The sequence below is a fragment of the Zea mays genome, chromosome 1, assembly GCF_902167145.1.
Source record: "Zea mays cultivar B73 chromosome 1, Zm-B73-REFERENCE-NAM-5.0, whole genome shotgun sequence".
NCBI lineage: Eukaryota > Viridiplantae > Streptophyta > Magnoliopsida > Poales > Poaceae > Zea > Zea mays.
Window position 1 is genome coordinate 119,697,415 of NC_050096.1, and position 11,878 is coordinate 119,709,292.

Here is an 11,878-nt window from a genome sequence, read left to right on the forward strand (position 1 = left end):
CAAATCACTTCTCACGTCTGGAAGCAGTTGCATGAAGCTTTGGGCATGCACCTAAAGTTCAGTTCAGCTTATCACCCGCAGACAGACGGTTAGAATGAGAGAACCAACCAGATTCTTGAAGATATGTTGAGAGCTTGTGCTTTTCAAGACAAGTTAGGTTGGGACAAAAGGCTACCCTATGCAGAATTCTCTTACAACAACAATTACCAAGCTAGTTTGAAGATGTCACCGTTCCAAGCACTCTATGGGAGGAACTATCGAACTCCATTGCATTGGGACCGACTCGGCAAAAGGCAGGTGTTCGGTCTAGATATTTTGCTTGAAGCCAAAGAGAACATCAGAATGGTTCAAGAGAATCTGAAGACAACGCAGTCCAGGCAGTGAAGCTATGCTGACACAAGAAGAAGAGATTTGAGTTTCGAAGTGGGAGACTATGTTTATCTGAAGGTGTCACCCATCAGGGGAATCAAAAGGTTCGGATCAAGGGCAAGTTAGCACTTAGCACCTCGATACATCGGACCGTACTAGATTCAGGCAAGATGTGGAGAAGTGGCATATCAACATAGCCTACCAGAAAGTCTGTCAACCGTGCATGATGTGTTCCATGTGTCTCAGCTGAAGAAATGCTTTCGAGTGCCATAAGAACAATTGCCAACCGAGGACCTCGAGGTTCAAGAAGACTTAACTTATATTGAGAAGCCAACCCAAATTCTAGAGACAACAGACAGAGTCACTCGAAGAAGCACCATCAGGATGTGCAAAGTCAAATGGGGCCATCACTTAGAGGAAAAAGCAACTTGGGAAAGAGAAGATGATCTGAAAGCCAAGTACCCTGAACTCTTTGGTAGCCAACCTTGAATCTCGAGGGTGAGATTCTTTTTAAGGGGATATGTTTGTAACACCCTGAGTTTGGGGTATAAAATTTCTTCTATAATTGTCTACCAAATTCAGGTGTTACCTCTTGTCTCTCTCTCTCTCTAGACTTCCTCTCTCTTCCTTTTGATTAGAGTTAAGTCAATTAGGTGAGGGATTAATTATTTATTTTATCAAAACCTATGTGAGTCATGAAATGTTGCATCATGCTGAGCCTAAATTATTCTTTTGTTTGATGCACATGTTTGAATTAGTTTGAATTTGAATTTGGTCTGAATTTGATTTGAAATCCACCTGTCAGCGACGACCGCGTCCGCGCGCTCTCTCCCTCTCTCTTCCCCACTACCTCGTGGGACCGGCCTGTCGGCGTCGATTCTTTCGCACGCGCCCGTTCTCTCTGGCTACACGGTGGGTCCGCTCTATCAGCATTGACCGCTCGTTCGCGCGTTCACCCTCGCTGGCTCGTGGACCCACCTGTCAGCCACCTCCTCTTCCCTAACCTCCTGCTCGCGCTCTCCACCATGGACGTGCCCACGACACGCGTTTCCTAGCCACTCCCTCACGCGCCCGGCCCCTTTTCTGGAGCCCCCACCGACTCGCTCACTCCCCTCGCTCAGTTGCGCCCTCAACAGACACCCTCGCTCCTCTCTCTCGCAACGCGTGCACACCCATGGAGCTCCACCATGGTCCGCCGTCTGTTCCGTGGTCGTCATCTGGTTTCTATCGCTTCTGTTGCCCCGGTGAGCTCCGCCTCCTCACTACCAACATGATACACCCATTGGTTTGCCCCCAGCTTGTGGCAGAACCACCCAAATTATTCTAGCTTAAGTGCCCAAGTTGCACCTTTAAAGGCGGCAACACACTTAAACTGAAATAAATTGTCTAGTTCTTCGGATCTCGTCCGATAGGGCCACTTACCAAGGATCGAGTACCATTAGCTCACACGATGGTGAGGCTCAGAGAGAATACAATAAACATGAAACCACAAATTAAAGTACTGGAGTTATTACATAAATCGGAGTTTGATAAAAGATAACAAGTTCTTAATAGTGCAGCAGATAATAGATAACGTTGGTACTGAGGAATAGGGCAAGGCCTAGCCCACTACTCCTCCTGGTGCTCTCCTACCGAGGCGGCATCCCACTCGACCGTCCAACTTGGTGGTAGTGTGGAACGCCAAGTCACACCATCAACCATGTCCTATAGTGTACATGTAAAAATATGCCACAAGCAAAGCTGAGTATACTAATACTCTGCTAGACTTACCCAGTGTGAGGAGTCTACTCCTCTACCTCTAGACCATGAAGCTATTTTGCTGAGGGGTTTGGTTTGCCAAAAGCACTAGCTGAGTCTAAAAACAGTTTTAGCTTTTCCAATTCTAGCATATTTAATTAAGTTAGGTTTTCTTCTTTCTAAGCATACATGGTAACAATCATTTAGTGCAATCAACATGTTATCTCAATAAACCTCATTTCACTTCTTACTCGATGCAGTACAAGGGGTCAAGCAGTCTCATTAGCTGCGAGAAGCAGACGATTCGAATCGAGTTTTAACCTTGCAAGGTAAACCTAAACACACGACATGTCAGGGCACTCCGTCCCCACACAGGTCAACCGTCCCCATCGATTCCCTGGCAATAGAACAGGGCTCACGGCCTTAGCGTACAATGCTCCAATTGTCCCTGGCTGCCATCGTGCAACAGCCGCACTTGTACCCACCATCGCTAGCATGGGAGACTCCGTCTCAGGTCCAGTGAGGAGTAAAGTCTCTGGGTAGGTTCAATCAGGTACTAGGCTTATCGGTTACCATATTTCCCGATGTGTGTCTAGTACGTTCAAACGCTTGACTCAGGTATCCGCACATTAATCCTTAATTCCATTTCCTGTCTCATAGACAAGGCATCCACCCTGGATCTAGGTCTATAGACAATCATAGATTTCGTTATCAAGATGAGTACAATCAATTCCTGAGCTCGCGCGAGTGCTAGAAAAATCACTCGACTTCTACCGAGATCCCTAAATTAGCAAAGCAGCTACTCGACCTAGCATACTAGTATCCATCTCAAAAAGGAATACTGAATTCATGCAACTAGGGTTTCAAGCAACTCCTACACTTAAGTGCACATTACAACCCTACAAACATTAAGTGTAGTAAAATAGCATATATATAAATGGTTATGCATAAAACCGGGGCTTGCCATCAATTGCGGGTGCAGCGGGAGATTCTTCGGTGATGAGTTCGGGAGTTGGTTCCCGAGCTTCCTCCTGTTATGCTTCTGGCTCTTGAATCAAGACGTACTCTCCGTCCGCGAGATTGCAATCTAATGAATGCACATGTATGAGTATGAATGCAACAAAATTATCCATTTGTACATGTCTAAAGTGTGTACTGGTTTCAAGGATTTCTTCCCCTTTTAAATTTTAAGGTCTTTTATAGGGTAGGTTGAACTATGCCTCTGTTTTAGGAATTTCCAAAAATCTTTCAAAATTTACAGTGGCTTCCTATTGGCTTACACAAGTCTGTATCAAAGGTTGAGGCCTAAAATGGGAGTGATTTTCTCTGTACAAAAATATTAAAATCTAGGGCAGAGGGGTACTTTGAACTACAACCCTTGAGTAGAAATGGCTTCTGCCCTAATACTTATTTTTGCTAGTGTTTGTGGGTGATAACATGCTTCTATGCCAAATTTTAGACAAAGATACCTAATGGTTAATTAATGGTGATTTTCTAAAGTTTGGGAGCTTATTGGGTGCTTTCTACTACCACTCTATTTGAAAAATGTCAAACAACAGATTTCCCAATTTTTCTAGTTTTGTCTTTGCGCAAGAGCAATCATTCCTAAAGTTGGTTATTTTTTACTTATAGGGGTGTATTCCACTGTATTTTCACCTTAGTTTTATATTTTTCCCTTATAGTACAAATCATAAGTACTTAGGGAAAAATAGGGTTGCTCACTGTTTCCCACTTTTAGTCTTTCTTTTGATTTTTTGAAGTATTGGCAAAACCCTAGTTTTATTTTTTTAACTCACTTACTGTGATATTTTGGTGTGGTTACTATTTTTACAGTGGTACAATAGTGGTCAAGGGTCTAATAAATTTTCCTCATCATTGTTGCATAAGTCCTATTATTTTTAATCATTATCTTTGTTAAGTACTCAATACTTAAATAAAATCATAACTTTCAGATCAGTACTAGACTAGGGTTTCATATATTTTTCTTATGAACTTTATCACTTAATCATGCTAGGAGAATAATATTGCTCTCTGGTTTCCATTTTTAGTGCCCTTATTTTATTTTTCCAAGGTTTGGGTAAAAACATATCCTAAGGGATAAAATTTGTTTAAGCTTGGGTACTGGGGTAATTAACATTTTTAAACAGTGTAACTACTGGTCAAGTTTCTCCACAATTTTTCTCAAGCCTAGTCTAAAGTTTTTCTACCCTTTTCCTTATTTCCATGGTTTAAGTGGTTTTTCTATTTAAATCATAACTCTGAAAAGTAATATAGGAAACATGAGTTCTACTATTTTTACTAGGTAGATTATACTATGCAGAGTCCAGCAAAATTGGTTTGACAAATTTTGGATGAATAATACTCAAGCTATGCTTTTTCTAAGTCTGTTGTTGATTAAAAAGAATTTGAATTTTAAATGGAATAGGAAATGTACTTTGCGCTAGGGTCCCTGGCGTATATTTCATGCGTTCCTTACAGACAGGTCCTTGGGCTACTATTCAGCTGAGTTACTAACATTGCAGAAAACCCCCTAGGCTTGTGAACTATCTAACTCGCTCTCCTAACCTCACCGGAATACTAACCGCTGCATAAGAAAGGGCAGCGGGGCTTACCGGCGGTGATCTAGCTCTCGTGAAGTGTCCACCGAGGTCGGGGAGGTCCTAGCGAACACGTCGAGGGGCTGGTGGTGGTCAGAGATGGTCGGAGTCGCTCTGGTCGTGCGCGAGGGCGGAAGAACTCATCGGCGGCGAGGAGTCCGGCCTAAATACGGTGGTAGAGTTCAATTGGTTGGCTTGAGAAGCTTTACCAGGTGACGCAGAGGCTGTGCGCACGAGGAATTTGAAAAATGGTGTAGTGGCTTACCCGGTCCACACTCTCCGGTGAGCGGAGGAAGTCCGGCGAGGGTGGTCTGGCGTCTCCGGCGGGGTTGCGCTTGGTCTGAGGGTTTGGGAAGCTTCATGGGCCTCTGGTGAAGCTAACCGAGCAACTAGCGTGGATGCGGGGTGGCTGGGGTGAGCTAGCCGCGGTCGCTGGAGCTCGAGCGGCTCGGTGGGCGGTGGAGCTCTCGGTTCACGGCCAAGGTTCCAGCGATTGAGCGCGGCGAGTGCGCGAGGCTGAGGCAAGGATGTCCGAGGACTATTGGCCTTTATAGGCGCGGGCGTGAGGAGGGCGCGCGACGGACTTGACCGTGCGCAGGGGCGAGCGCGCGCGAGTTGGGCGAACGCCGATGTGCCGACCAGGGTCGAACACGTGTGCGCGTTGTTTCTGCCCGAGTTCTAGCGTGTGTAGTCACTCGTCCATGCCTGCTCTCGCCTTGGTCAGTGCACAAAACCTCTTCCCCTTCCCTCAAGCTACCGATCGTGTGTGGTGGTCAAAGGATTTAGCCTATTGGTTCCAGAGATATGGAGCACTCAAGTAGGATCAGTCTCACAGCCCGAGCCCGAGGCAAATCCTTGGTTTTGTCGTGTCTAAGGCCCAAATCTCAATGCCATCTTAAGATATGTGGTAGAGGGGTTAGTTTAGCACATATTTGTCAATGAGGGCTCACAGTTTTGAATTAGGGATCATGGTGAACGCGCTCGAGTTTGGTGAGGGGGCTGAATTTCAGAAATCTGAAATTCTGATTTCTATAGAAGGCCTCCACTTGAAGGGCTTGTTTGAGGATTTTGAAATTTTCTTTTGGGCAAAATCTCTACACTATTTTTTGTAGCTTATTTACTATATTTTAACTTTTATAATTGGCCCAAGTCATGACAATGTGATTCTCTTAGTCTTTTACTGAGTTTGTTTTAAGTGCCCCATTGCTCTAAAGAAAGGGTTGTTAGGGTTTTGGCATTTACTTTCTTCCTTAAGCTTAATATGGTCAGAGTATGATTCTTAAGGTGAAAAAGACTTGATTAAGTTTTAGCTCCTCAAATTTGGTGCCTTTTGCTTCCACTAAAGCACATGTGATAATGGGCAAAAATGTGGGTACTGAGAAGAAACCCTAAGTAACACCTGGGGTGTTACAGCCCTCCCCCTGTAAAAGAATCTCGCCTCGAGATTCGAGTCGAGGTCCTCCAGGGGTGAGGAGAGGGTTACAACTTGCTTTCATGGTAGTGGTTAGCTTATAAGGTTTATGTAAAGCCCAAAATTTGGTAGAAGAAAAAATAAAATAACAAAATAAAGAAATATATATATATAATAGTGTTGTGAGTATTTTTGAAGACCCTTTGAAAATCTATTAGGACTCTCCCTCCTCATACACTACAGGAAACTGGTTAAAGAATGTGGGTGACAAACCGTCGAACTTAATGTAATAAGCCGTCGAACTTACCGTAATAACGTGGGTTTACCGACGAATATAGCCGAAGCGATTTTTCGACGAACTTAGAGAAGTAAGTTCGACGGCCCCGTCGAACTTAATATTAAGAACGTGGGTACCGTCAAACTTAACATTAAGAACGTGGGTACCGTCGAACTTAACATTAAGAACGTGCATTTTTAAGTTCGACTGGGACCGTCGAATTTTTTCCCATAAGTTTGACGGCACCCACGTTCTTACGGTTAAGTTCGATGGGGCCACGTGGCCGTCGAACTTATGTGTCCTGCGTGGGTCTGTGAGGACTGCACAATAACTTCGACGGTACCCACATTCTTAACATTAAGAACGTGGGTACCCACGTTCTTAACCCTTTTCCAGAAAAAAATAAAAAATACATAAATGAAAAATTAGACACACATAATATCACATGCAACACAAAATATCACATACAATATAGATTTCAAACACATTGATATATGTTCATATCACAAATTCACAGTCCAAATACATAAGTTCACAAGAATTGGAGATTGTACCAGTAGTAATACAACACACAAGAATTGAAGATGCATGCGTCCATCAATCCCTCAAGACTCTGTTCCTAGCTAGACAGTATCCACCTATCACTAAGAGAAACATGTCAAGAATGGACACCCTAGCTCTAGGTGATGTCTGACTTCCAAAGACGACGTCCTTCATTCACTCCAGAGCTCAGTGGTCTCATGTTCCTTGAGAATATAGTCACCCCTTTTTTGTGCTCCAGACTCCAAGGCTCCAATTTAGTAGTGTCAGTAGTAGCGCAGAATAACTCAAGTACCATGCATATAGAACAATCTAGCACGTGACCCCAACCAAGCTCCCTAGCTATGGTTTACATCAAACAGCCAAGGACTACACAAGCCATGGCTGCTTTCGGGCCAACAAGATGTCGTGAGGGACTGTCTGCCATGCTCCGCACAAAGATTAGCTCGCCTGTTTTGATGCTCTAGATGCGAACTGTGCAGTCCTCCCCACCTGGCAACAAATGAACATGTTTTCTGAAATGAGGATTTCATGCCCTCCCTTGAAATAATCTTGGTAACTTCACATATATGAACAAACTAGCACACAGACAATTCTGTAAATCAAAACTCAACCTATACAATATGTAATTCAATGTTAATCTATACTCCTTGGTGCGGCATTTAGGCTATCAAGTAAGAACGCAAACAAACTACTGTGTAAGTTTTTACTGGTCAATAACCACTTCAAAGAGCATCCCCTAGCGCTAAATGCCAAAAGAAAATAACATTTATTTATTTGCATATAGCCAAATACACAGCTAAAATGAACATTTATTTATTTGGTCTTCAACCCTAGCAATTTTTACATATTTTTGTGAAGAAAAAAGCTTACCACCAAACACGAGCAGCACTAAACAGCCCCTTTCCATCATAAACTACTATCCCATCTTTGTTGTAGATGCCAAGAGCAGATACAGTAGCTGAAAATGTCTTTCAGATGGCAGCATGTGTGGTAACTGAACAAGGAAAAAATATATAACCAATGGATGTCAAATTTAATTGCAGATTCTTACCAAACAGAGGAAAAGCAACTAGTTATATCAGACATCATTAATATCATCAACAAGCAACAAAAAGAATGCAGGTACTAAATAGATATTAGTATCATCAACAAGCAACAAAAAGATTTTGTGATCAGCAACAATAAAGGGTACAAACTACAGAACTGAACTTACACTAGATAACAAGCAACAATAGATTTTGTGAATAACTGCTTGTGCACTATGCTTAATGCATTCAAAAATCAGTGTGTTGGTGAAGCTGAGCGCACGTCAGATCACACTTCTGATGTCATCCATTTGGGCTCAAGCAACATCCCCTAAAGAAACACCTGCCAACTATGGAAAAAAAATTATAACCATTAGTTTTGCCCCCTGAAAATAACCTTTGCCACTGCACGATAAGGAAAAAAGAAACAAAATCTATCAAGGACCCGCAGCAAAGTACCATTTGATATTCACAAAGGACTGAGACACAGAAATAAATTTTGTTAGTGGGTGCAAAGGATCTTGCATCATAGATCATAGATAATCATGTTCAAGACTGCTAGCCACAAGCGTTTTGAGTTTGACATATATAGCGAAGTGTAATACATTTATGCCATGCATACCTCGATAATATAGATCATACCAAAACAAAAAGGTTGAGATGGATAATATTCACTTGTGAAAGATTTCATGAACATCCCTTTTTCTCCAATCAACCATATATTTGAAATTATATAATATGAGAACAACACTTTTTTCTCTAATTAATCATTGATTTGAAATTATATAACATGAGAAGCTCCACTTATTTACCACCTGAATGTGATATGAGAAACAATACTCACCCTTCATATTCCCTCCAACATTCAAAAGCATGCAGCACCACGGGTTAGGTATGAAGGGAGTTCAGCAAAAGGAATCCCTTTCAAGTTAGAGAGAAATGGAAGGAGTAGGAAAATAAAAAGTGCATGTATGGTGCAACAACAAAGACTTTCAGTGAGCAAAAGGAACAATTATTGAAAGAAGTGAATCTCTATTGTCTTACCTGGAAGCCAGAACCAAAATAGTTGACTACAAATATATCAGGCCTCTTTCCCTATATAAACAGAAGATACCAAATTATAGTTCATGCTTTCAATATCAGAAAATTAATGACAACAAAAACTGAGGTTTAAACGAACCTCAAGGCGTTTTGCACCATCAATAAAAACAAACTCCTGTAATAGTACAAAAAAACTATATAGCTGGATTAACATGAAAATCCCACCACAACCTACTATGAACACTCAACATTGATAATGGAAGCAGCAGCTTGAAATGCAGCTGAAATCATCATTACTGCTGGCCAAAAGAATTTGACTTCAAAGAGAATCGGACCATTACTGGCTCCACTGTGTTCATCGAGAAAATAGGATTACTAAGAGAAACTCAAAATCTAGAATGGCATATGCAAATTCTCTTATATTGTATGTCGATCCTAAGATGCAATCAACGATATCTAGAATGAACCAGGAGCTTTGATAATCAGCATCATCTTTACATGAGCATGCCAGATTTTTAAAAAACATGGTGTACAATATAATAGATAACAACTCATTATTATTTAGAGATTGTTACAGAAGTGCATCAGAAGAGTAAGCAAAATAAGAACAATTATTCCAATACACACCCGCCCACTGCTAGAATTACTCCAGTTGTAACAAGCTAGCAGCCAAGGATCTGATTTGCTCTATATTTCCTTCCCAAGATGAGGGCAGATAAGATAAGTTGCCAAACCAGAAAGGACTACATAAAGATGACAAGCATGTTAGACAATTAATAGGAAGGTCACGTGAAAAGTAGTCATGAAGGTGGGTGAATCCAACGGATGTATACAAAAAATAAATACATCCTAGAAAGATTGTATGTCACTAGCAAAGGTGGAAAAGTTAATTGTAACTTATACAATTGTTATATAATAATGATGATTTAATATATCAGTGAAAACAATACACAAGCAAGCATGTGGAAACACATCATCATAGCTACAAAGTTAATGTTGTACCATCTGTCGCCTTCAAACCCACCAAGCATACCACCATTTGCTTTGGATGGACATAAGGAGTGCTCCACGGCTAAATCACTCAAGTCTACTCCTGAGATGTTCAATAGTTCCATTTCCATTGCAAATGCATATGTTCCCAATTAACCGAAACTCTTTGTAAGCTAGCGAATTAAATACACGATCCAAACAAGATTAGAATACCACGCAAAAAGTACATACAAAAGCAGTTTGAGAATCAGATGGCACCTCCTGCAATGATATTCTTTTCGAGATCAACCAGAAGCCTGACATCCTTTTCACCAACAAGCAAATGCTGAACTAGCAGTTCTTTCCCCTCTCTTTGGACGCTGCCGGCAGCAGTGCAGAGAACTAAGCAGCAAAAATCTGTTTGAGTTTCTCAATTCAACCTTAAATGCAGTAACATTCCAAATGCAAGCATGACAGTAACCAGTACCCCCATACCCACGTTTCAGGATGGAAAGTGGGAAACATTCATTTCCACCAGGTAGCCTTCACTATACGATAGCAAAATCCTGACAAACTGCACAACTAAAAACGCCAGGGCCAAATTATCAGTGAATTTTCTGAACATGGAACTACTAGAATATGCTAGGACCTAGGAATTAACTCCCGAGACTAGCTACACACAAGAAAAAATCACTCTTGGAACAACCCAGTGACCCATAGAAGTAAAGTTCCGGAATAATTCCCATGAGCCATGATAACACACTAGAGAATCGATTGAATACTATATGCTACAAAGCGCAATACAATGAACAGCTCATCAGAAATAGCACCCCTACCGACAGCCTTACTCACCGCGCGTGGTCGGCCTGGAGTGGCCACGGGTTCCCCAGGGACGCATGGGCGTCGTAGGCCACCTGGCGGAGAGGGAGGTCGGTTGTGTCTCCCTGGCCGACGGCGGTGCAGAAGCCAGAGGCACGAGGGCAGCGAGCGGGGAGGCGCACCCGAGCCTCAAGCGCGGCGAGCGCGTTGCTCTGCAGCTGGATCGGGCTGCGGTACCTCCCTTCCCCGCGGACGGTGCTCAAATCCCGCTCCAGCACCAGCACCTCGAACCCCTTCCGCCTGGCGGCGAGCGCGAAGGCCAGACCGCCGATGCCGCCGCCGGCCACCAGGACGCGCGCCTTGGGCTCCACCAGGACGAGTCCCGGGTGGGCGGGAGGGAGGCCGGTCCTACGCCTCAGTCACGGCCACGGCCGCGACGCGGACGGGTAGCGAAGTGTGGCGAGAAGACGGAGCGCTTGGTTGCCGCGGGAGACGGGGTGGAGCTGGCTCGTCGTGCGAGAGTGGGAGGAACGAGAAGAGGGGAGTGAGATCGTCTTTGTCGATGCGGCCCGCCTTGTGCTGAGCACGATGGAGGAGCGGTGGGTCTGGCGGCGGCGCGGTGGTCGTGGTTGAGCGTGGTTGGGCGCGACTGGCGCGATTGGGCACGGGTCTGGCGGCGGCTCGGCGGGCGCGGTTGGGTGCGGTGGTGGCAGCGCGCGAGGTGGAGGAGCGGTGGCGGAGGCGCGGCGAGCGCGATGGCTGGCGGCGACGCGGTGGAGGAGTGCGTGCGGTACGTGCAGTGGGCGAGAAAGAAGAGAGTCGTGTGGGCGGGTTGGGGATTTAGGTTTTTAGGTTAAGTTCGACGGTGTCCACGTGGCCCACGACGAACTTAATATAAGAACGTGGGTACCCACGTTCCTAATACGATACGTTCGACGGTTTTAGCTAGGGCACACGAATTGAAACTAAGAACGTGGGTACCCACGTTCTTCAACAAACCCATGAACTTAACTCGATTAAGAACGTTGGTACCCACGTTCTTAAATTAACCCACGAACATTTATTAGTTTCTTTTAGTGATATTCAAACA

At 43.8% G+C, this 11,878-nt stretch overlaps 1 long non-coding RNA gene across 1 annotated transcript; it reads right to left on the bottom strand.

Moving 5' to 3' along the window:
• Positions 1 to 10,042: 10,042 nt before the first annotated feature.
• LOC109943671 (uncharacterized) lies at positions 10,043 to 11,612 on the bottom strand. Its single transcript, XR_002266728.2, has 3 exons — positions 10,822 to 11,612; positions 10,249 to 10,371; positions 10,043 to 10,093 (listed from the first exon to the last, which is right to left on the bottom strand). It is a non-coding gene; the product is annotated as an uncharacterized lncRNA (long non-coding RNA).
• Between the last annotated feature and the right edge of the window lie 266 nt (positions 11,613 to 11,878).